Genomic DNA, 23,876 nt, shown 5'->3' with positions numbered 1-23,876 from the left:
GCATTTTCTCTGTATGGCTTTATTTGAGCAATGATTTCATAGCTTGTGTTTTTCCTCCCTTTGGGATCATTGACAGTATTTCATTTAAGTTTCTTAAACAAAAATGGTATTTTAAAGAAAATATAGTTTTTATACATTAGTGAAGCTATTCATATCTTACGTGTTTTCACTTTTCTTCCAATAATTGAAAATAAGCAAGGCCTATTGGGATTCAAGGAAAACATAAATCGTGAGACAGTATTCCCCTACACAGTTTAAAAAAAAACATTTTATTTTGAATTAATTTTAGATTAAAAAGAGTTATAAACATAGTACAGAGAGTTCCTGTTTACACATCACCCAGCTTCCCCTAATGTTAACATCTTACCCAACATTTATCAAGACTAAAAATGTAACATAGGTACAGCACTATTAATTCAATCATAGACTTATTTGGATTTCACCAGTTTTTCTATTCCAGGATCAAATCCAAGATTCTGCATTGCATTTGTCATGTCTCCTACTCTCCTACAACCTTTGACACTCTCATTCTTTCCTTATTTTTCATGACTTTGATATTTTTGAAGCATTTACAGCCTTTATGAACCTGGAAAATAACACAGTTTATATCTGTGTGATAAATGATGAAATACAGTTATTTTCATAAAGAACTTTTTGTTTAAACTCTTTTCCCCTCTCATCAATTCTTATATTCATCTTCAACTCTATTTGATTCATTTTTATTGTAATAGGTGCGTAAGAAAAATGTTAAGATTAAAAGAAAGGCCAAAATTACACGTAGTCATGGAAATTTTATACTAGATTTCAGCTTCCAAGACCCCCCTTTAAAAGAGGAAATGGGGGATTCCCTGATGGCACAGTGGTTGAGGGTCTGCCTGCCAATGCAGGGGACACAGGTTCGTGCCCCGGTCCGGGAAGATCCCACATGCTGCGGAGCAGCTGGGCCCGTGAGCCATGGCCACAGAGCCTGCGCGTCTGGAGCCTGTGCTCTGCAATGGAAGAGGCCACAACAGTGAGAGGCCTGTGTACCGCAAAAAAAAAAAAGAGGAAATGGACCCAAGAGAAAGTGACTTGCCCTAGTTACCATAGGTATTTAGTGACAGAGCAGGACTAAATATGGTACCATCTATATTAATACATTACTTCATAGCTAACAAATTGCCCACATAAATATGATTTCCCTTGGTTTTCACAAAAATTCTTTGTTCCTGGAACATACTAGGTGAACATCTGTCTCAGAGATTTCACTCCAGCTGTTTTCTCTTTCTAGAATGTTCTTCCCATAGATATCTCTTGGCTAATTCTCTCACCACTTTAAAATACTTGATCCAATCTCAGATTCTCCTTGACACTTACCCCAACTATGTTCTTGTGTTCAAGCTGTACAGCTCCCACCCATAGCACCCCCAACCTCTATTTCCCTGATTGAATTTTTATGAGGGTATTTCACCTTCTAGGATACTATATGCCTTTTCTTTTATTAAATTTGGTACCATATTGTCTGTTTACCTCTCTAGTAAGCTCCAAGAAGTTAGAGTTCTTTGTGCATTGATGAATTCAAGGCAACTAGTACAGTGCCAGACATGTAGTGGATGCTCAATAAATATTTTTTATATAATAAATGAAGACATGATATAAGGATAATCAATATATTATAAATTATGTCCAGAGAGTGTAGAGCTTTGCCCACTGTCATACAGCCAGGAATTGGTATATTTTGGAAGAGAATCATTGTTTTCATTTTAAAATACAGAATGCAGATTGGTCAGTCTCTCTGTAGAACCCAAGAGCAATCAACAGGTGTTAGCATAGATGCTCTCCAGGAAAACAAACTGGGACATAGGAAAGCATATTGTTTTCCTTTCTAAAATCCATGAATAATGTTCTTACCTTTCTTATGTGAGTGCTGATATGTCAGTATCTACACTCTGCTTCCTTCTATGTACTTATATATCCTCTTTAAAGAGAAAATACTTGCTTAAACCACACACACAAGCACATGCATACACAGATATTTTTTTAAAACTGAGTGAACACATTCTATGAACATTTCTGTAAAGTGACAAAAGCTTGAATGAAATAATGATAATAGCAATCATTTCTTGAATATCTAGTATTAATGAGATCATATTGGGCATTTTACATATATTATCTAATTTAATGTGTCATACAGTCCATAAATATGGTCAGATAAATACCCTGCTGCTTACAGAGAGTAAATAGCTTGCCCAGGTTCACCCAGGAAATGACAGAGCTAAGATGCAACCACTAGTCTATCAGGGTGAAAAGCCCACATTAGAGACAATCTATCTTCTCCCTCCTATTTATGCTTGTTTGTCTGTCAAAGGAATCAAACCAATAACAATTCCAATGACAGTCTCTGCACAACATTTGAACATTTTCAAAGGGCTTCTCACATTACTATTCAATATAATTGTCTCAGTAATCCTAGATAGTTCATATATTATCACAGTTTACAAGTTAAAAAAAAGATTAGTAAAGCTGTTATGAGTTGATAATTTGTTCAATAAACTTTTTTGAGTTCTTACCCTATGATAGATTTGCAACTATTTGAGCCCAAACACTTTCAGCATGATCGATTTGCCTCACAGGATTTGTTTTCTCTTAGTACAATTTTGGTTCACCAGGTTCTACTTTTTCTTCACTTCCTGTGAATATCATTTTAAGAGAGTAGAGTCCATTCTAATTCAAATAATTACATATCTAATACACTAGGGAAATAAGGATATTTCATAAACTAACACGTCATCACCTGGATGAGACATATTTTCCCTCATTACCTAGATTCAGAAAAGACAGAGACTTCCAGGGATCTTCTTGATAGTTCATACCTTCCTTGAATAGGAAGATGTCCAGACAGCTCTTGGTATGCAACTCTAGGCTTATTTGAATTCATCTAGTTCTTGTCTAGACTCCCTCAGTAGACCTGGCCATCATAGCACTCATTGAATTAAAATGATAGGCACCCTAAATCACAACCAGAGCCAGAGGGAATGGGAAGGCCATGATATCAGACTAAGTTATGACATTTAGGTTATTTTGTATTAGGCTGAACTCTTAACCAACCTCTGAGCGACTGAATTACTCACCTGAGACACTTGTCTGTAATCTGATATTGCCTTTGAAGAAAGTAATGAGACACTTGAAAATAAATATGTTTTTAATCATGGTCAAGGAAGTTAGGTGATCAATGAATGGGAGTAAACACAACTTGATGTAACATCTTAGATATATACTTTCAATAATATATTTATATAAAATAATTAGCAATTAAAGTAACCATCTATTAATAGAGAAATAGCATAAGAAACAAGAACAAAGTAAATAATAACATATATACTTTTGGCTACTTTATGTCCTATAAATGTACAGGGTATTCCTATAGCCATTTCAGATTCCACTGAACACTTACTGAGCACCTCCTATAGGATAGGCACTGTGGTAAGTGCTGGAGATACAAAGATAAATAAGGCATGATACCCGAACAATACAGTCTGGTATTAGAAATATGTGTAAATATATAATGTCTCTACAATGTGGTGGGAAATATAATAAAAATATACACAGGGAGCTTTAGAAGCAACTAATCTGGGAGATTATGGAAGCTTTTCTGGGTGAAATGATCTGAGTGAATTGTTTCAGACCCACTCACATTTTCCCTGCCTCTGTCTTTCCCAGTTCCTCATAGCTGGATCCACTGATGCTCTTCTCTATTTCTGTTATCTCTGAGTTACTGGTATCATATTAACTATGTTAGGAGTATTTAAGTTGTTCCACCTTATTCCCTGGCATGCTCTTTAAGGCTAAAGCCAACGATATGGAGTTTGACATTATGTCTCCCTCCACATAGACTACATAAACAAGGAGCCTGTGGCTCTCTCTTGCATTGGGATAAAGTATCCACATCCTAAATCTTGAATTCTTATATTGAAATGCCCCCACTTGGATAACTGGAAGTCAGAACCCATTTCTTGTCTCTAAGAGACCTTGGTGTAGCCTGCTTTACCAAAGGTGTGTGGTGAAAAGGGAAAGAGAATCAGATTGAGATTGAGATAGATATGGATAGGAAGTCTGTCTTTGCCGTCTACTGTCGTTCTTTCACTCAGAGATAATTTGTGGAGATCTCAGTAGATTCCAGTTGCTTTGTCAGGAACTGTGAATATTATTATAAAAAGGAGAAAGTCCTTGACCCTGAGATTTTATGTTCTAGAAGTGGGGCAATAGAAAGTAATATCAATAGTAATAATATCAATGACAATGAGAGTGTATTAGTTTGCTAGGGCTGCCATAACAAAGTGCCACAGACTGGGTGGCTTAAACAACAGGAATTTATTTCACTGTTTTGGAGGCAAAAGCCCAGGATGAAAGTATTGGCAGCATTGGTTTCTTCTGAAGGCCTCACTCCTTGGCTTGTAAGTAGTCCGGTGTCTTCTCATGGTCTCATTCCTGTGTATGTCTGTGTCCTAATTCCCTCTTATTATAAGGACACCAGTCATATTAATTTAGGGCCCACCCATATGATCTCATTTTACTTTAGTTACTACTTTAAAAACCCTATCTCAAATATAGTCACATTCTGAAGTACTGGGGTTTAGGACTTCAACATGTGAGTTTTGTGGGGGACATAGTTCAGCCCATAACAGAGAGTAAGAGATGGTGCTGAAGGCAAATTTAGGGTGCTTTATAAAGAAATGGTGTGGATTGGTGGGGCGATTCAAATAGCATGGTCAGAGGAGTCCTCTCTGAGGAGATGAGAGTTAAGACCCAAAGCTAGGAATGAACCTGTTGTGTTCTTATCTAAGGGGAGGGTGTGCCAGGCCCAGGAAACTGTAAAGCCCATGAAAGAGAGCACTTACAGTGTTTGGGGACCTGAGAGTGATAGAAAGTCAGGTAGTGTTAGGAACATGGTGAATCAGGAACAGAATGCTATGAAAATGAGGTCTGTAAGTTGGGTAAGTTTCTAAATTTTACTGTTTGCATTTCTACAGCTATAAAATGCATACAATAGAACCAACCACAGGGAATTGTTGAAAGAGTTAAACTATATAATAATGAACAGTTCTAGCATCTAATTGATGCTCTATTTTAAAAAAAGGACTTAAAAAAGAAGTAGCGTTTTCTTTTTTTTTTTTTTTTTTTTTTGCCGTACGCGGGCCTCTCACTGCTGTGGCCTCTCCCGTTGCGGAGCACAGGCTCCGGATGCGCAGGCTCAGCGGCCATGGCTCACGGGCCCAGCCGCTCCGTGGCATGTGGGATCCTCCCGGACCGGGGCACAAACCCGCGTCCCCTGCATCAGCAGGCGGACTCTCAACCACTGCGCCACCAGGGAAGCCCCTGCGTTTTCTTTTTTTCGCACATCATCCATTACGTTTGAAATTACACTCCAGGACATTCACTACTATAACTAATTCTGACCTAACTCCAGCAAAATGGAGGTGGTTTAGTCACACGTTTTCTATCACCTGACCAGCCTCAGTCACTTTACAGCTGCCATCAAAATCTGACAAGCCCATGATCACTGCTCTAAAATACCTTCATTAAAAATATCCTTATCAAATATACTGTCAAAAAAATCAGGATTTGATTTGCTGTGTGGTTAATCTCCAATTAGTTTCGGAAAATAAAGTACATTATAATCACTCTTCAACTATTAAAACAATTTGAAATTTGGTAAATTTATACTTATATAAAACAATGCAAGTGTCTTTTTAGATAATTATATCTAATCAATTGTAATGCAGTGTATTTTAAATCCACTAAGATATATTTCAAAATATCAAATATGCTGTTCACTCACTTATGTCACATGTATTAGGAAGTAAAATACAGGCTGTAACATTCTCTGCAAATTGAAAGTTTATTAACGAGGGTGATAAATTAATGATGTTTTAGAAGATGTAATTTTTGTTTCAAAAGAGAGGGTAGACAGGTTAAACTGGATTCAGATATTTCTTTCTTACAAACTGTGATACCTCAAATTACCCTTTATTTCATTCAGTTATGACGCTTTTTTATTCTAGTGGTTCTTTTCCTTTCTGAAGCAGACTTTAAGGGAACATTCTACACCACACTGAATTGTCAGCATTGCCCCTGGGTTGTTCAGATAAGAGTGATACTCTGAAACATGTTTTGGACTTTCCATGAAAACATAAGATATCTGCAGTGTCATCCACATTGATTTTGTAGTTCTCTGAGAAATGTTTCTACATACAGAGTCAGCATTTCTGAAGCATTTCTTCCTTTCTACAAAATATTGTCCAGGTTTCCAAAAAAGTTCCTTCCAAAAAGTGTGTTGAAGATTTTGTTATATTTTTAAAATCACAGTGACTTGTAAAAAACAGAATTTTAATAAATTTTGGTTGGATTAATGAATACATCTCAGAATGTCCCATAATGTGATTTGCAGTGTTATTGTAAAAATGATTTGCAACTAATTTTGAGTTATTTGCTAATGAAAGAATTTTAGAGATTCAGTAATAAAGTAGGACAGGTAATTATAGTAACTATGACTTAAATTTAACTTTAAATTCACTTTGTGAATTTTTATCCCTATTATGTGCACATTCCTCCAGTTTTTTTAAGGCTCTAGGTTACATCTAGACCTGGACCAGAGATGGCAGATAAGATTTTGTCTTGAGGTACCATATTAATCATTGGGTGGTACCCTTCTGAAGCCCAAAGATTAGGAGGAATATGAGGTTGTGCCCAAGCTCATTAGGGCTATGATGATTAGTTCTGTCTGCCTTGGAGGCTGGAAGGAAGTATTAACATGGCATTCCCCACTCCTGAATTGAGGAATATTTTGTAGCAGATTAAATTTTTCATATTCTACAATTGTTTTACCCTTTGGTGGCACGTCTCCTCTATCACCCAGCACTCTTACATTCACACTCCCTATTTTCTTTTCAAATTTTGCTCTCAGGAAGGAATAAAAAACTCATTAGTGATACCAATAACAATAATTCTTCTCATTTTGAACAATTTCTATCAGGCACTGTGCAAGATGCTTTGCATGCATTCATGAAAAGTAAAATGATTATGGAATAGGAATTATTCCTAATTTATAGAAAAAGCTTAGGTAATTGCGTAATCTCAGAGCAATACGTGCTCAGTTCAGAATTCAAGCCCAAGTCTTTCTGACTCCAAATCCTGTGATCATAACTATTACACTTACCAAGAGAGTTTAATGACGTTGAACCTCAGGACACATGAATATCAATACGGATCAAGGCTATCAGTAGAGAGGTCAATACGAATGATGAGATCTCACTTATTTTCTGGTAAATGAACAGTTATGTTTTGTACAGTTTTTGACATTTCTCCAAAGCCAACCCATACAGAACGGTAGTACTTGGTTAATAGAGTCAAAGGGCTCCGTGCATGGAGATACCTTAGGGCCCATCCTTTACAACATCCTGATTTTTTAGATGAGGTGATAGGGCTTGGAAAGGGATACAGTGACTTTCCCTGATTCATGAAGACAGTTAAAGAATGAAATAAGACTAGTACCCAGGTAGTCTGATTCTAGATCCTGGATACTTGCTATCACCTCAGTTTACTTTTCCTGAGCAGATGTCAAGTAATTCCAGAAAGGAATCCCATGATCAGGGCAGAAGAAAGAACGTAGTATTAAAATTATTCCATGGGTTAAATAAAAAAAAAAAATAAGACAAAACAAGACTAAGTAGCTTAAAAAGAAGAAAAAAACCTGACTGGAGTATTAGCAAATGAAAAAATTTCTTACAGTACTCACCATCTAAAATTACATCTTTATTGTATAGAGTTTTAGTACTTACTCATTGGACAACAGACAACATTTTAAAGAAAGGAACAATATAAATTATATCCCTCTTCTCAAGGATAGACCTAATATAATTGCTTCAGGTGTCTATTCACTTTGCATAGCAGATATCCTAAAAGTTGATTGTGATATGATTTGAGATCGCTGGATGTTTTGTACAGAAATTGTTTCAAACAAAACCAGAGAGGAGTCACCTTGGCCACTGAAAGTCCTGGGAATGTGACAACAGCACTCCTGCTACTGTTGGAGAGAGTCCCCTATAGTCTTGAGATATTATAGTAGCTTGTGATTCATGAATTAGGGACTCAGGTTTTAGGAGCAGAGACAACACCAAGGGCCCCATGATGCCTGGTGACATTTGAAGGAATCTGATTCTTAGGATTCAGATGTAATGACCAAATGGACTTCTCATTCTAATTGTCAAAAGGAAGCCAAATTGCTGGATTACTCTCTTGCTAGTACAGAGAAAAGAACACCACAGTGTATCATGGAACTCCACCGGGTTAGAAGGCTTTATGTGTAGCATATTTTAATGCCAGGTTTAATCCTGGATTTAAAAATAAAACTCATAAAAATACAATGATTTCATATACCATCTTCTTCTCTCTTTTAAACCTACTACCCATAGGTGTACGACTTAATCTTTGGAAATGGCTGGTCACAGGATTGAGGTTTTTTACTTAAAATAGTATGTGTGTGGGGTTGGGGGAGGTGTGTTTTGACTGGCTAAAGGTAACAGGCACTCATATAATTAAATTATCAGCAGTTAGGAGAAGATGAACCAATCATAGATCTTTAGTCTTCAAATATCTTTTCAAGTCAGAAACTGTAAACAATGAGAAAATTTTCACTTCTCACATAATCATAGAATCAGGATTTTTCTCTTGGAGTTAACAAAATGATTACTTCCAGTTTTAGTCAAGAACTATAAATCTTAAGAGGTGAAACGTCAAGTTGGTGAGAAAAGGCATCCTCTCAGGTGGAAAATTCTCTAGATTAAGTTAATGTTCAGTGATATTTAGGTATCCATTTTGATAAATCTGTAGAGGCTGTGTCTCACTGAGAAATTAAGTGTTAAGTGAATAGAAGAAAACAATTATAAATACAACTGAGATTTTTTTCAGAAGATGAAACAAAATTAATAGGTTTGGCAATATCTATGAAACATGATGATGTTAAAGCATATTGTATTGTGATTTCTCAATTAGTCAGTATTTTAAAAATTATTGTAGCATGCAATAAACTTCTAAATTAATGAATTTTCAAAAGAAGATAAAAGATCAGTTTGAAAATCAGGAAAATTAATCTCAGCTTCTGAAAGGCAAAGCATCTAGCTTACCTTACCTTTCAGGTAATTTTGAGGCTGCCTCTCTTCCTAATGAGTCTTAATAGTAATATTATGGAAATTAAAAAATAATTAATGCACTAACTGATTATAGGTTTACAGATTCAACCTTTTCTTGCCATGAAATCCTGATTTGATGACTGAAATAACAGAAGAATTCATGTAGTTTCTAAAGCCTACAATAGAAGTATTTTCACTTCAGGCATTTTAGTACATAAAATATTTTCATAAGCAGCAAATTACAAAGTAAGAGACAGAAAATATTTGGTAGCTTATAAGAAGCATCCCTGGACCTAACCAGCTAGCTATCTCTGAAGCTGTCTCTTCTTTTGTATCCAGGAAAGGTTTACAGACAAATTGTCAGTTGTCGGAAGGTTAGACATGAGTTTATTTTGTTGTTTTTTGGCCATTAGTAACGAAGAAAGTCTTGCCTCATTGACAGCTATTCACTGACATGTTTAAAGATGCAAATGGATCTTTTAGGCTCTTCCTTAAAATAAGAATGAAGTAAAAATAGGATTCTATATTTATCAAATGCCTTGAATGCACAATGGTGTAATTTCATTGAATCATTCTGAGGACAGTATATTCTGCCTTATTTGTCATGGTTAATATAGATTTCCTCTCTCAATCTTATACCCAAATGATGCTCATTTATCACAGTGGTACTTGTATACATACATAATAACTAAGCCTCTGTATTGTACAAAGAATTTAATTCTAGTGTAAAAGTCCAACAGCAAATAGCAGAAACTTTCTTAAGGGATTTCAAGACTTGGTTAAAATGTGAGGCAACGGTATTGGGATTTTGTTAGCTGATAGGAAAAGAAATCTTTCAGCTATCACAAGTGATGTCAGAAAGATATTTCTGTGAACAGGGAACACAGCAGGATTTACTTACAGGTTGTCAGGGACAGGGGTGGTTGAAGCTCTTCCCTGTGGTATTCATTCATTTCTTGAGTGCTGTTACAATTATTTGCTTCCGCCAACATGATCTGAAATGCATACAAAAAAGCATATAAGTATTTGAATTTTCAATGAAAATCTCAATCCTAATTAACTATAAATCAGTAAAGCCTGGTAGCCTGAGGTAGGTTAAAATGAGAACTTTGTACATGAAAGGCTACATATGCCCTAAATCTAAGAATTTCCTAGTTGCAAACCTCCAAATCACTACATGCAACTTTCTTGACTTCAATTACCTTCCTAAGAGAAGTGAAAGCAGGTTAACCAAGCCAAATAGGAGTCTGCGTCATCAGAGAATAAGTCTTTTTTGTTGTTGTTCATGTAGCAAATGCCATAAGTTTTAAGGGGAGTAGACTTCTGGGCCTGTCACGTGAGAATGTGGAGTGAACAAAGTTAGAATTTATGCTCTCCTGATTAGCTGAATTACACCCCTGGGGCCTTAGGCCTCGAAGGGGTAGTGTTCCTTTAGCAGTTTCTTTGTGCCACTCTTCAGAAACTTAGCACATTACTGCTTCATCAAGTTATCAGCATGCTTATTTTATCTTCCCTTGTATTGTAAGACAGAGTTCTTTAAGGTCAATAGCCATGACTTATACTTCTTTGTAGGTATATTTACAATATTGCCAATTACTGAGCATTGCAATAGATGATGCTCAAAAACGCATAATTTCTTTTAATAAAAGAGACAAGGTATGCTATCAATTGACAGGAGGGAAGCATTCTCAGACACTTCATCAGGATAGACTATTTCAGACATTTGCCAAGATTCCTATCCTGCGACATAACTGCACTTTCTATTAGATTTACTGGTTTTGTTTGTTTTCTTTTCTGCTCATCTCAAATCAGAGGTAAGTGGACACTGGCACAGGAATAATCACTGCAAAGTATGACACCTGGCTCTCCAAAGTTATGGTCCCCTCTCTTCAAATCGGAACGTGGTCACGAAGCCCGTACTATATACAGCAGCTTCCCAACGAGGACAGTGTGGTGTGCACGTTGAGGAATATCATGGAAGGCAGATGGGGGCTGTCCACACCGCAGCCTCCCCAGTTCATCTGCTATAACAATTACATTTTTAACTATGCCAGATGCTGTATCTGAGCATTTTCCTGTTTTCAATTATTTTATTTAATCCTACATAGAAGTTTGAATAAGGTCTTATAATCCATATTACAATGTTTATATAAAAACTGAGGAGTTAAAATAAAAACCACTGGGTATGATTTGGCTCTGTATAATTTTAATATGAAATCTCCTTTTGTCAAAATAGAGAGTTCTTCTGGTATTTGATGAACACCAGACATAACAGTACACTGTTTACTCACCCTTCCATGAAAACCAGCTCATTGAAGAGAAGATTGACCATTTAGGATCTTTCTTTTTCTTTTTTTCTGTCCCTCTCCAGTGAATTGACTATGTTGAGTTTGAACCAAAACTACATACTACAGACAGGTAGTGGGGAAGTCTGCAAGTCTTCACTTTCTGACATCTTTTTTTTTTTTCACCGTGTTTTAAAGTTTATTTTTTAGGAGGCACTGGGAAACTGCATGGAGTCTTTAGAAAGGATTTAATGTCAAATGGGTTAAGTTCTTTTTTAAAATTTTATTTTATATTATGGTTGATTTACAATGTTGTGTTAGTTTCAGGTGTACGTCTGACATCTTCTTGAGAGAAAAATATGATTCTGTTTTTCTGATTTTCTCCTTTTACATTACAGGGTTACTGGTAGTTTCTGCTCACTCAGCTCCTGAATCCTAACATTACATTAGTAAAGGTATTTACTGTAATATTTACAATATTGCCTTCATTGCCTACTTGTTCAGAGAGTGGATTCGGGTATGTGGTTCAGTCTCTAGTTGATTAAATGATAATGAAGATATCAATCATACTTCAAACAAAATATTACTAGGAGATTAGAGTATATTTAACCTGGAGTTATTGCATTTATCTAGGACAGTCTTGATCATATTCCTCAATAGTTATTCTCACTTGTATATTCTGTAAATAAAAATAGCACTATTTCTGAGCTTGTTTGGAGCTCTTTGGTGATAGGGCAGTGCAGAGAAATTGATGTTATACTTGGTAAAGTGTTAGTTGCCTTGGAAATTACCTGTCTTAATTATCCTATACTGTTTCATCTCTTGACTATGATATCATCTAATTTTCTTAGAGTTAACCTTTAATTTCCTTTTTATTTTTAACACAATATTTTAATAAACTATTTTAATAAATTTGCCTTATAAATCTTTTACTCTTAGAACAGTTTCTGAAGACTATCAGAATGTTGTAAAAATTTTTTTTTTTGTCAATGTATATTAAGTGAACAAGATTTGCTCAAGATATCTATAATGTAACCTTAGTCTGCTCAGGCTGTCATAATAAAATACCATAGGCTGGGTGATTTAAACAACAAAAAGTTATTTCTACAGTTCTGGAGGCTGGAGGTTCAAGACCAGAGTACCAGCCTGAACGGGTTCTGGGAGGCACTTTCTTCCTGGCTTGCAGATGCCATCATATCTCTTTGTGCTCACATGGCCTTTCTTCAGTACAAGTGCATGGACAGAGAGAGGGGACTCTCCCTCTTTCTCTTCTTATAAGGTCATCAATCCTATTGAATTAAAACCCCACCCTTACAACAACCACTTTTAACTTTAATGACCTCCTGAAAGCACTATGTCCAAATACAATTATATTGGAGGTTAGGGCTTCAACATACGAATTGAGAGTAGGGGACACAATTCAGTCCATAGCATTCTGAGTTTTATACATTTCTGATTTGTACCCTACTAACAACAAGCGTTTTGATTATGCGTTGTTTGACTGATTGATCGATTGAGTAACCTGTGCATTCATCAAACACTTGTAGACAACTTCTTATATGTCACGCAATATACTGATGTTGAAGTTATGAAGATTAAAAGAAGATTATTTTTGCCTGCTCTGAGTCCAAGTATAGTGGGGTAATCAGTCAGGTACAAAGAATTAATGTACAGTATGGTTAATTGCTATAATCAGGAGACTTGAGCAGTAGAACTTAGTTGAAGGAATGAGAGAAGGGAAACAAGAAGTAAATCCATAAGGATGTAGAAGGCTTGAGTGACAGTATTAACCAACTTGAGATAATTGAAATTTATAGAACATTCCAACCAACAACAGCAGAATACACATTCTTTTTAGGCCCATATGTGGCATTCAGTAAGGTATATCATATGCTAACGTTAAAAGCTAGTCTGAATGAATTTAAAAGAATTGGAAATCATAAAAAGCATTTCAGTGACAAAACAAATAAATGAGAAATCTGTGACAGAAAAATACCTGAAAACCTTCCAGATATTTGGAAATTAAAATATACATTTCTAGCTGATTCATGAGTCAAAGGTGAAATCATAATGGATATTAAAAATACTTTGACCCAGATAAAAAAAATTAGGTACATTAAAATTTGTTTCATGCAGCTAAAGCAATGAGTATTAGCCTCAGTCTCTTTCCTTAGGGAGTTAAAATCCTTGGATGATCAAGAACTAGGGGGAAGCTGAGAGCTCATTCTGTTTTGCAGAAGCATTTTGATCAATATATTGTATTAGAAGCAATATATTGGGGGGATGGGAGGTAAAATGTAAGGTTTAAGTTTTATTATTTTAACTTCTTTATTGAGAAATAATTTTCATACATAATAATGTATCCATCTTAAACATACAGTTTGATGAGTTTTGGCAAATGAATAGGGCAGTAAAACCGCCAAGATATGAAACATTTCCATCACCCAAAAAATCCCTCATGTCACTTTCAAATTGATCTCCTTTCCCCACTCCCAGCCCCAGACACCCCCTGATCTGCATTCTGTCCCTGTATTTTCGCCTTTACTAGGATTGCTTATAAATGGAATCATTCAATATGTAGTCTTTTTGTCTGTTTTTTTTAATCACTTAGCATAATGTTGTAGAACTTCATCCATGCTCTATGTATTTCTGTTTCGCTCTTTTATAACTGAACGATGTTCATTTTTAAAGATATACACAATTTGTTTTGCTGTTGTTAGACATTTGAGTTGATTCCAGTTTGGGGCTCCTATGAACAATGCGCCAATGTACATTTCTTTACAAGTCTTTGCGTGGATATAAGTTTTTGTGTCTTTTTTTTTTTTTTTTTTTTTTTGCAGTACGTGGGCCTCTCACCGCTGTGGCCTCTCCTGCTGCGGAGCACAGGCTCCGGACACGCAGGCTCAGCGGCCATGGCTCATGGGCCCAGCTGCTCTGCGGCATGTGGGATCCTCCTGGACCGGGGCACGAACCCGTGTCCCCTGCATCAGCAGGTGGACTCTCAACCACTGCGCCACCAGGGAAGCCCAGTTTTTGTGTCTTTTGAGTGAGTTGCTGGATCGTGTGGTAAGTGTAAATTTCCCAGTATCTTTCCTAGCCCTGAGTTCTACCCTTGGACACCTCAAGCTAGTAAGGCATTCACTTTTTACCTTCCAGAGCTGCAAGTGGTTTGGGGAATGCACTTAGTCAAGGGTGAGCATACTTGCAAATCTCACCAAGAGGTAGTTTCCCTTTCAAAGGTAGATCTCCGTGTAGTTTCTACCTGCTTTTTCCCCTGTGGGTTCCCATGCTCATGTGTAGTTTACAGACAGCCAGGATTTGAGCAGAATTTATATTTGTATTTTTAAATCTTAGTCGTTCCATGTTGGCTATTTTGCTTACAGGATTTCTCCCTTAAATATCCAGCTGGTCTGCTGTTGCTTTGTACTTTATAATCTGCCACCTTGAGCTGCTAAGACCGTGGTTCTTCACCTAGTTTGAGGATGTAGGATGGCTTATGAAGTACTCAAGGCAAGAAAACCACAAACTCGCAGTTCTTGCCTGATACAGCAGCTATCTTTTTGAAAGTAAACTGTTCTCAAGATTCTGCATGACTTTTGTAATTTCCTGTGCATTCAGATAGTTATTCTTAATAACTTTGTCCAGATTTTATAATTGTTATATGTAGGAGGGATTCCTTGTCATTACCAGAAAGGTCTTATTGTTTCTTTATTTATAGTATTTAACAAAGAAATATCTAGAATGATATTCACCAGATGGTAAATAGTTGTTGTTTTACAGTGGAGGAATTTCAGATAATTCACATAATTTTTCTTTTTTATGCTTTTTTGATTTTTCAGTTATGTTATCTTTATAATCAGAAAAAAGAACATTCTGCTTTGTTACTTTCATTTGTAATAGTTTACAAGAACACTGGAAGTTGGAGTTAAGGTGTAATTTTAGAGACTGTTAAAGTGCTTTTAAAAACAGAAGAGAATTATTTTGTAATTAGTATAGTTTTACGTCTTATGCAAAAACGTCCCGTTAAGGTGGTGCTTGAGAAGATTTGTTGGGCTTTCCCTCATAAGTAGCTTAAAATTTTGTCTTATTTATGCTATTAATTTGTATTAGTATAACACACTTTTTAATAACACAATGTAGGTTTATGTTGTCTGATTAATTTCAATCATAATCAATATAATTTAGCTGATTTTTACAAAGCCACAGTATTATTTCTTTTAGGGGCATCTTCTGACCTGAAAAATGATACAAGCAGATACTAATAGCTGTTACTCATTGAGAATTGACGAAATGGCAGCCGGTGCTCTAAATGCTTTAACATGTTTCTGAGCCATTTAATCCTCTAAATACCCCTACTAAGTAGGTTCAAATATGATCATCCTTTTATAGTTTAGGAAACTGAGGTTTAGAAAGATTGAGTGTTTCTCTAGGGTCGCTAAGTTGGTAAAAACAGGGCTTGAGTTCCCCAGATTTGAATCCAGACTGCCTCTATGCCCATCCTTACCTCCACACTACAGCACATTACGGAGAAATGTGAGTTTGAGGGTGGGGAATCGGATCTCATGGCCATTCTTTCTCAAAATTAAATGGTAAAAATATTGCCAGAAAACTAGAGATCTCCTTCTTCAGACATCTCAGCAGGCTAAACTGGGCTAACATTTTGCCATGGTCCTTTAGATATGGTCCAAATTAAATGCAAGATGATATTTTCTAGATCTATAATTTAGTGTCTTGGTTCTCAGCTATTTTGGCCTAATGAAAAATTTAGAAATACATATCTTCTCATACCCTGTACTCCAGAAGCAACTCTTACTTTTTTGAACTTGGCACTCAATTCTCCCTTAATTTAAATTTCTAAAAGGTCAGACTGTTATTTCTTAAGGTCAGTTTAGTGGAAAGAGAAAGTACAGTACAGTACGGTCAGCTCTCCATATTCACGAGTTCCACATCAGTGATTCAACCAACCACAGATCAAAAATATGTTTTAAAAATTCCATAAAAGGGCTTCCCTGGTGGCGCAGTGGTTGGGGGTCCGCCTGCCGATGCGGGGGACGCGGGTTCGTGCCCCGGTCCGGGAGGATCCCGCGTGCCGCGGAGCGGCTGGGCCCGTGAGCCATGGCCGCTGGGCCTGCGCGTCCGGAGCCTGTGCTCCGCAGCGGGAGAGGCCGCAGCGGTGGGAGGCCCGCGTACTGCAAAAAAAAAAAAAAAAAAAATTCCATAAAGTTCCAAAAGGCAAAACTTAAATTTGCTGCATGCTGGCAACTATTTTATTTACATTGTATTTGCAACTATTTACGTAGTATTTACATTGTATTAGGTATTAGAAGTAATCTAGAGATGATTTACAGTATATGAGAAAATTGTGTAGCTTATATGCAAATACTACATCATTTTATGTAAGGGACTTGAGCATCTGTGGGTTTCAGTATCCCTGGGAGTCCTGGAACCAATCCCCCATGGACCCTGAGGGATGAGTCTAGTATACAAGACTTCATTTTTTCTCCATTTACCATTCTCTTCTTTCTTACTAATAAAACCTCTTGAGTTTTAACCGTATAGCTGGCTGCTTGACCAAACTACAGTTGACCTTGAACAACACGGATTAGAACTGCATGGGTCCACTTATACGTGGATGTTTTTCGATCGTAAATACTGCAGTACTACATGATCCACTGTTGGTTGAATCCGTGGATACAGAACTGTGGATATAGAGAGCTGACTATATAAGTTATAGTCACAGATTCAACTACTCAGAGGGTCGGTGTCTCTAACCCCCGCATTGTTCAAGGGTCAGCTGTACATTTCCCTGCCTCCCTTTTAGTTAGATGTGTTAATCTGACTAACTTCTGACCCAAATAATGTAAACTGAAGTGAAATATTCAATTGAAGTCACATCTTGCAAAAGGAAAGTGTTTATTTTCTACTTCCTTTTTTCCCCCTTTTCTGCTAGCTGGAAAAATGGATATAAGTGAACCAGCTGCCTTGGATCTAGAGATTAAAACTGTGTATTGAGAATGGCAGGGTCAACCTATCTGCCCTGGATCACTTTCTTCTGTATAGCTAAATGAAAGAAAATTTGTTCTTCCCATGTTATCTAAATGATGTGTTTTAAATCTATATGACTTAAATCATGTGTTTTAAATCTATGCTATTTAAATCATGTATTTTTTTATCTCTTTGTTACAATAAAGAATCCAAATGTAAAAGTTGGTATCTGAAAGTGGGATGTTGTCATAATAAAACCCAAAATATGTGGTACAGGCTTTGTAATCAGGTAATGGGAGGCCAGGGTCATATACTGTAGCCTGGAAAGCTAGTGGCTCTTGTTATACTGGGGAAAAACATTTAGTAAAACAGTTACCTGTGATAATTTTAGAGATATGCCACACCTTTCCTGGAACTTCAACTCCAGGGTAAGTGGCTAGAAAAAATAAAAATGTTGATGTACTTTAGCAGAGTCTTTCTCCTTTTAGTAAGTAACTAGGAGAGAGATGGATTTAGCCAATTATTAGCCAGTTTGCAAGGAAAAATTGAAAGAAACAAAACACTTCTAATGGAACACTCTCTGTCCCGTTAATCAAAATAAGCACTGATCCTAAAATATCAAGATATGATATTTTTTCAAAGGAAGATTTTTTTTTGGTCATAAAACCAGTGTCAGCAGTCACTAAAGAGTCCACAATAATGATATTTCAAAGTCAAGATTTTATCTGGATTAGAAATAGAGAGGCCATCTCAGGTTGAGAGAACAGAGTGATTGGAAACTTAATTTTTGTTCACTCTTTTCACCTGCCAGCTTTTGGGGTAATTTGATTGTCAAAGAGTGAATTTATTGAAAAGGGGGGAATATCAAATTGGTTGAAAAGTAGAAGAAATATTAATGTCTATTGTATGACAAATCAGAGTTAAAACACTCAGATTATAACCAAGACAAATGTTTTACATTCCCCCCCCCCAAAAAAAGTCAATCTATATTGGCTGTGAGTTCAGTAATTTGGACCTTAGAAGATTAGAAAAGCCAAATATATCTGAACCCCAAACAGCAGAAAAGAGGATGGCTGCTGAGAGCCCTTCTAGAAGATGCCATATTAAATGTTCTTAGAAAATTGGAGCGACCAGCTTCTAAGGTCAGTTTAATGATATTGTCCTCCTATCCATGCTACTGTTTCAGATGGCCTCAGGTAATTGCCATTAAATTGAGGTGGGAGGCGGAGCAGTCTGAGCCCATGAACTAGTATATAAATGAAAGTCTGAAGTCATAAAAGCTATAACCAGAGAAGATTCTTTCACTTTGGTTACTTCAAATGGAGCTGACTGGAATCAAAGTGATGAAAAGGAATCATTGCTAACCACAGGGCTGGCCTGCAAGAGCCTGTGGTTGCCGAACCTGTAAAACAACCTGTTTCCCAAGGTCTACACCAGCAGCGTAAGGCTACAAGGACATATTCTTCAGCCCCAGAGAAGAAATTGCCACATTTTTGGCCACAGAGAAGAAATTGCAAAAAGGCGAAGGAAGGACTACAGAGAACACTGGACGGAGGAGTTATTTCCAGAAACCATGGCAAACAGTAGTGATAATCAAGGCACTTACACAGCATGAGGTCTTCAGAATTCACAATCAGCAGGATTGGATGATTAGTTTCTCCTTCTTCTTTCTTTTGAATTTAAGTTTTTATTGTAGTTATATTGTTCCAGTCCCACCATTGTATATTGGGGATGTATGTGGAAGGCATTTGTCTTTTAGCTTATAAGTTGCAGGACCACTTCCTGTGATGGAAAGTACTGTACTTCACCCAGATGGATGACTTTTTTGGTGGCTGTAACTCTGCACTCTCTCCCTCAGGGAGGAATGAGAATGTTTTATGTAAACAATAAAGATGTGTATGGTTATATGTGTGGCTAGAGGGTGTCACCATGGATGTAACTGTTGGCTGTCCTCAATATCCTTTCTGTTTATTAATAGAATCTTTCCTGGTAGAACATGAATGGTCAGGTAGAGACTACATTTCTCAACCATCCTAGAAAGTAGGTGAGACTGTGTGATTACGATCTGGCCAATGGACTGTGAATAAATGTATGCAACTTCTGGTCACCACTGTTAGGTAGAAGTTGCTTGCTGTTCCCTCTTCTTGCTTTGTCTGCTCTGTGGGGGATGAAGTCGAGTGGAATTTGAACAGTTGAAGCTTCGTTGCAAGGGAAGCAGCTTAGCCTGTGTCTTAGACATGAGTAACTTCTGCCCACAGTTTAATCTATTACAACTGGCCACATGACTTGTGGGCAAACCTTACTAAGCCTGAACTTTTTATCTCCAGAAGGAAATATTTTCCGTTTCTATTCTCCTGATTATGGGTGATTCCTATGTGACATATCCTAAGAACGCCGAAACATTTTCCCATATACAACTTTAACATCATTTTTAATGCATTACAGCTTACTTTAAAAATGATAAACACAAATTAGGACAAAGATATTCCTCACATTAAGCTATTCTTTTGTGGAGAAATAGCCGTATAATTTTTGGTGTCATTTCTTATGAATTATTCAAGAGAAAAAATGTAATCTGTACCAGGATATTTATGAAAATGTTGCACATTTCCTTTTAAGAGGAAAAAATATAAAGGCTCTGTAATAGAAGAGTAATTAAGCAAGCAGTGATATGTTATCTTTATAAAGTGTTATACCATCATGTGGTGCTAGATATATTACTTTTACCTTCCAGATTCTGCTCTGCGCTGCAGGACGCTGACCTGCTTGGACTTTATCCGCAGGTTTCCTTTTCATCTGGTCACGGCCATGAAAAACACTGGTAGGAGATCAGAGGCCAGGAGGAAAGCAAGGCATCGATATATATTCTCCAGATTCCCTCTTTGCAGGATCACTGCAGGCTGTATGGGTCACTGAGCCCAAAGTGAGCACTCCTGTCACCCAGACCTCTGCACAGAGCACTTTACATCTCTGGGGTGAGTAACCGTTCCCAACCCTTGTCTCTTCAGTCCTTGGATTGGGAACAACACCCTGGTTACTACCCCTTGGATACTGCACTACCTCTTTGGTTTCCCTATACGCAGCCCATACTTTTATAAATTGTCCCTTTATTGAACTATCCCTAAATTACTCAGTTGGAGTGTGCCATCTGTTTTTCTCTTGGGTCCCTGGCTGGTATGCAAAGTAAAATTTTATATACTATGATCATTTTAATACAGAATATGATATGTAAGATTAAAGATCAAAAGGAAAGACGCAAACTAATGGAATAATCTGTTATGGTGGTAAGATTAAAGGTGAGCATATTTTCTTCCTTAATTACATTTATTATTAGGATAGAGTTATTTTATTAGTTAAAAAAATGTAAAATTGTTGCTAGGATATTTTGTCAGGTGGATTTTCTTAGCTTTGCCTTACTACCTAGGTAAGAATGTATGATTAGCATATTGAATTTATGTAAATCACCCTAATCATCTGCTTTCTCTTCTTCTGCTCCTAGGACACAATTGCTAGAGAAAGTTTTAGAAGCAAGCTGACTTAATTTTAGTCAGAGTTCTTCATTTCAAGTGAAGGAAGCAGATTCTGGCTGATTCACCAGAAGTTTGTTAAGTAGATATTAGGAGCCCACAGATTCACTGGTAAAAGAACAAAGGTCAACACTAAGCCTGCAGGAACATACTCCAAACTGCAGAGTGTCCCACTGTGAAGACTTTGATCATAACTTACTAAGCACTAGATTCTACAGCTTGCCTTGCTGATGTCCAAGTATTTGATTTTGTTGCAAACTCAACTATTGCCTGAACTTGCTGTGTGTGGCCGCCCTTATAGCCACCACTGCTTGATAAAGCCCAATGGCTCTGCCAGCATTCTTGCTGCAAGGTGGACTCAGAGTGCACTCCATCCTCTTAAACCAAAATCTCACTCTGACTCATGATATTGGTGGCCTCTCCTTATGTGCTTGTATTTCAGCCACAAGGGTGGGAAATTGCATTCCAACTTCCTCTGGAGGAAAATAGGACATGGGTATTTCTCCAATGTAGAAGATATATTAGTTTGCCACGGCTGCCAGCGCCACAGTCTGGCTTAAACAATAAAAACTTATTTTATCAGATTTCTAGAGGCTAGAAGTCCCAGAGTAAGGTGTTAGCAGAGTTGGTTTCTTCTAAAGCTTCTCTTCTTGCATTATAGATGGCTGTCTTCTCTGTGTCTTCACGTATTCTTTCTTCTCTGTGTGTCTGTGTCCTAATCTCCCTTATAAGGACACTGGTCAAATTAGATGAGGGCCTACTCCAATAACCTGGTTTTAACCTAATAACCTGTTTAAATACCCTGTCTCCAAATACCACCACGTTCTGAAGTATTGAGATTAGGACTCCAACATATGAATTTTGAGATGACACAATTCAGCCCAAAACATAAGGGTATTTAAAAAGCGTGGCAACTAAATGCAGTGGATAATCCTGGATTATATTTTAGATGAGAACAACATTGCCATAAAGGAGAAAACTGGGACAATTCAAGAAATTCAGATATAGACTATGTATTAGATAATTGTTTCATCCATGTTAAATTTGCTAAATTCAGTCATTGTACTATGGTCATGTAAGAGAAGGCCTTTGTTTCTAGGAGTTTCATACTGAAGTATTTAGAAGTATATATCATGATGCCTGAGATTTACTCTCATTGCTATGCTATTTTTGTACGTTAATGGAAGGCTCAGATATTTTTCAAAACAAACAAAAAAATTTTTAAAGGTGATGGGAGGTCGCAAAAATATAGGAAAATACATTAGTCCACCCTTGACTGCCTCTCATTGATATATACTGTCCTTCAGATTCTGAAATAAACAACTCCTGCTAAATGCAATGCAACTCTCACGCTTCTGAATAAATACTGGTTTATTCAGTGATAGAGAAATTCCAGGTGATGACAAGATCCATGGAGAGAGATGAGAGAATTTGAGTGAAGGTACAGATCATCATCTTTGCGAAAGTCAAGAAAGTGTGAGGCTGGGGTATTAAAAATATTTTTTACATGGATGCAGGATGTCCTTCACAGGATGCTAGAATGGATTTTGTTGGCTGCAAATAGTGAGACAGACTTCAGAATGGATGTCTCTGAAGAAGTGACTAGGAATTGAATGGTGGAAAAAATATATAAGAGGGTGTGCGAGTTACATGTCATTTACTTCAAAGGAAAGGTGGAAATGGAAGGGAAATGCCAACAACATCCTGACTTTGCAATGTGTTGGACATGATAGAAGGCAGTGCCACGGTTTCCAGAGCTTTACAAGGGAGGAATTGGCCTTGAGGGAAGATCAGGTTTCAGTTAAAGCCAACAAAAGGGAGGACTAAGTAGGTGACTTAAAGAACTTGTCGACTGTAGGACAGTTTACTATTGATGGGTCAGAGATTGTAAAAAACTTTGAATAATATTAAATAGAAGTACAGTAAGTCCCCTACATACGAACCTTCAAGTTGCGAACTTTCAAAGATGCAAACATGCTACTACCCAGACATCACTGGATCATTTTTTCAAGAGGGTAGATAGAATTGAATCCAGCAAGGAATCAGAACCTGGGCCATCAGCGTCAGGCATGAGTGAAATTGCAGCTTGCCCTCCGTCTCCTATTGCTGACGATCCTTCAGCTCTACCACCTGCCACCTCCTCTCCATCCTCGCCTGTTCACTCGATGCCAGCCCCTGTATGCCACCTGTTGTATTACTGTACTTTTCAAGGTACTGTACTGTAAGATTAAAAATGTTTTCTTTATTTTTTGTTTTCTTAAATGTATTATTTGTGTGAAAAGCATTATAAACCTATTACAGTACAGTACTCTATAGCAGATTATATTAGTTGGGTACCTAGGCTAACATTGCTGGATTTACAAACACATTGGACTTAACGAACACGCTCTCGGAACAAAACTCGTTCGTACGTGGGGGATTTACTGTATGTATGCAAAGTGTTCTTTTGTCACTGAATTGTTTTTCTGCAACTGTCCAATGAGATATTCCAACTTTATTCAGTCTCCAAAGTTAAAATTTTAAACAGTGTTAGTGTACAGTGTCTAAAGTTGCTCTCCAAAACAGAGAAATACTGGAATTTTCATTGTTAGATAATGTCTCAAAATTGTAACATTCAGGGGTTTTGTTTCTTTATAAAAATTGTGACATCCTCATTTTAATTAATTTATTAAAATTTTAATGGAAAAATAATAAAACACAGCACAACATAAATTTTTAAAATATATGTAGATTCATTGGTAGAAGATTATTTTAACATCAGCAAAGAAGAGATCGTAGAAGAGGGTTTTAAGGAAAAGCTAATGTGACCTTAAAGGAATTTGCACTCTTTGGTCTCCACACATGTGCAGTTATCACAGAGTTCCTGGACTCCAAGTGTTTATTCACATCTGTCAGCGAAATCATAGATCCAA

At 36.9% G+C, this 23,876-nt stretch overlaps 1 protein-coding gene across 18 annotated transcripts in view; it reads left to right on the top strand.

Annotated features, from left to right (window-relative positions):
* Positions 1–23,876, top strand: part of LOC307192094 (uncharacterized protein) — an 868,937-nt gene that overhangs the window by 417,648 nt on the left and 427,413 nt on the right. For 11 of the 18 annotated variants that reach the window (XM_079932633.1, XM_079932644.1, XM_079932636.1 and 8 more), the window contains 5 exons: positions 11,851–11,907; positions 14,293–14,518; positions 20,172–20,412; positions 20,656–20,733; positions 20,937–23,175. The gene's annotated coding sequence lies outside the window, so the exon portion shown is untranslated. Of the gene's footprint in view, positions 1–11,850; positions 11,908–14,292; positions 14,519–17,790; positions 20,413–20,655; positions 20,734–20,936; positions 23,176–23,876 lie in introns of those variants that run through there. The other 7 variants (XM_079932631.1, XM_079932628.1, XM_079932630.1 and 4 more) reach the window with 5 other exon arrangements.

This window comes from Stenella coeruleoalba (genome assembly GCF_951394435.1).
Source record: "Stenella coeruleoalba genome assembly, chromosome: 9".
Classification (NCBI taxonomy): Eukaryota; Metazoa; Chordata; class Mammalia; order Artiodactyla; family Delphinidae; genus Stenella; species Stenella coeruleoalba.
Note: the sequence above shows the minus strand (reverse complement) of the source record. Positions and strands in the feature narration are given on the sequence as shown.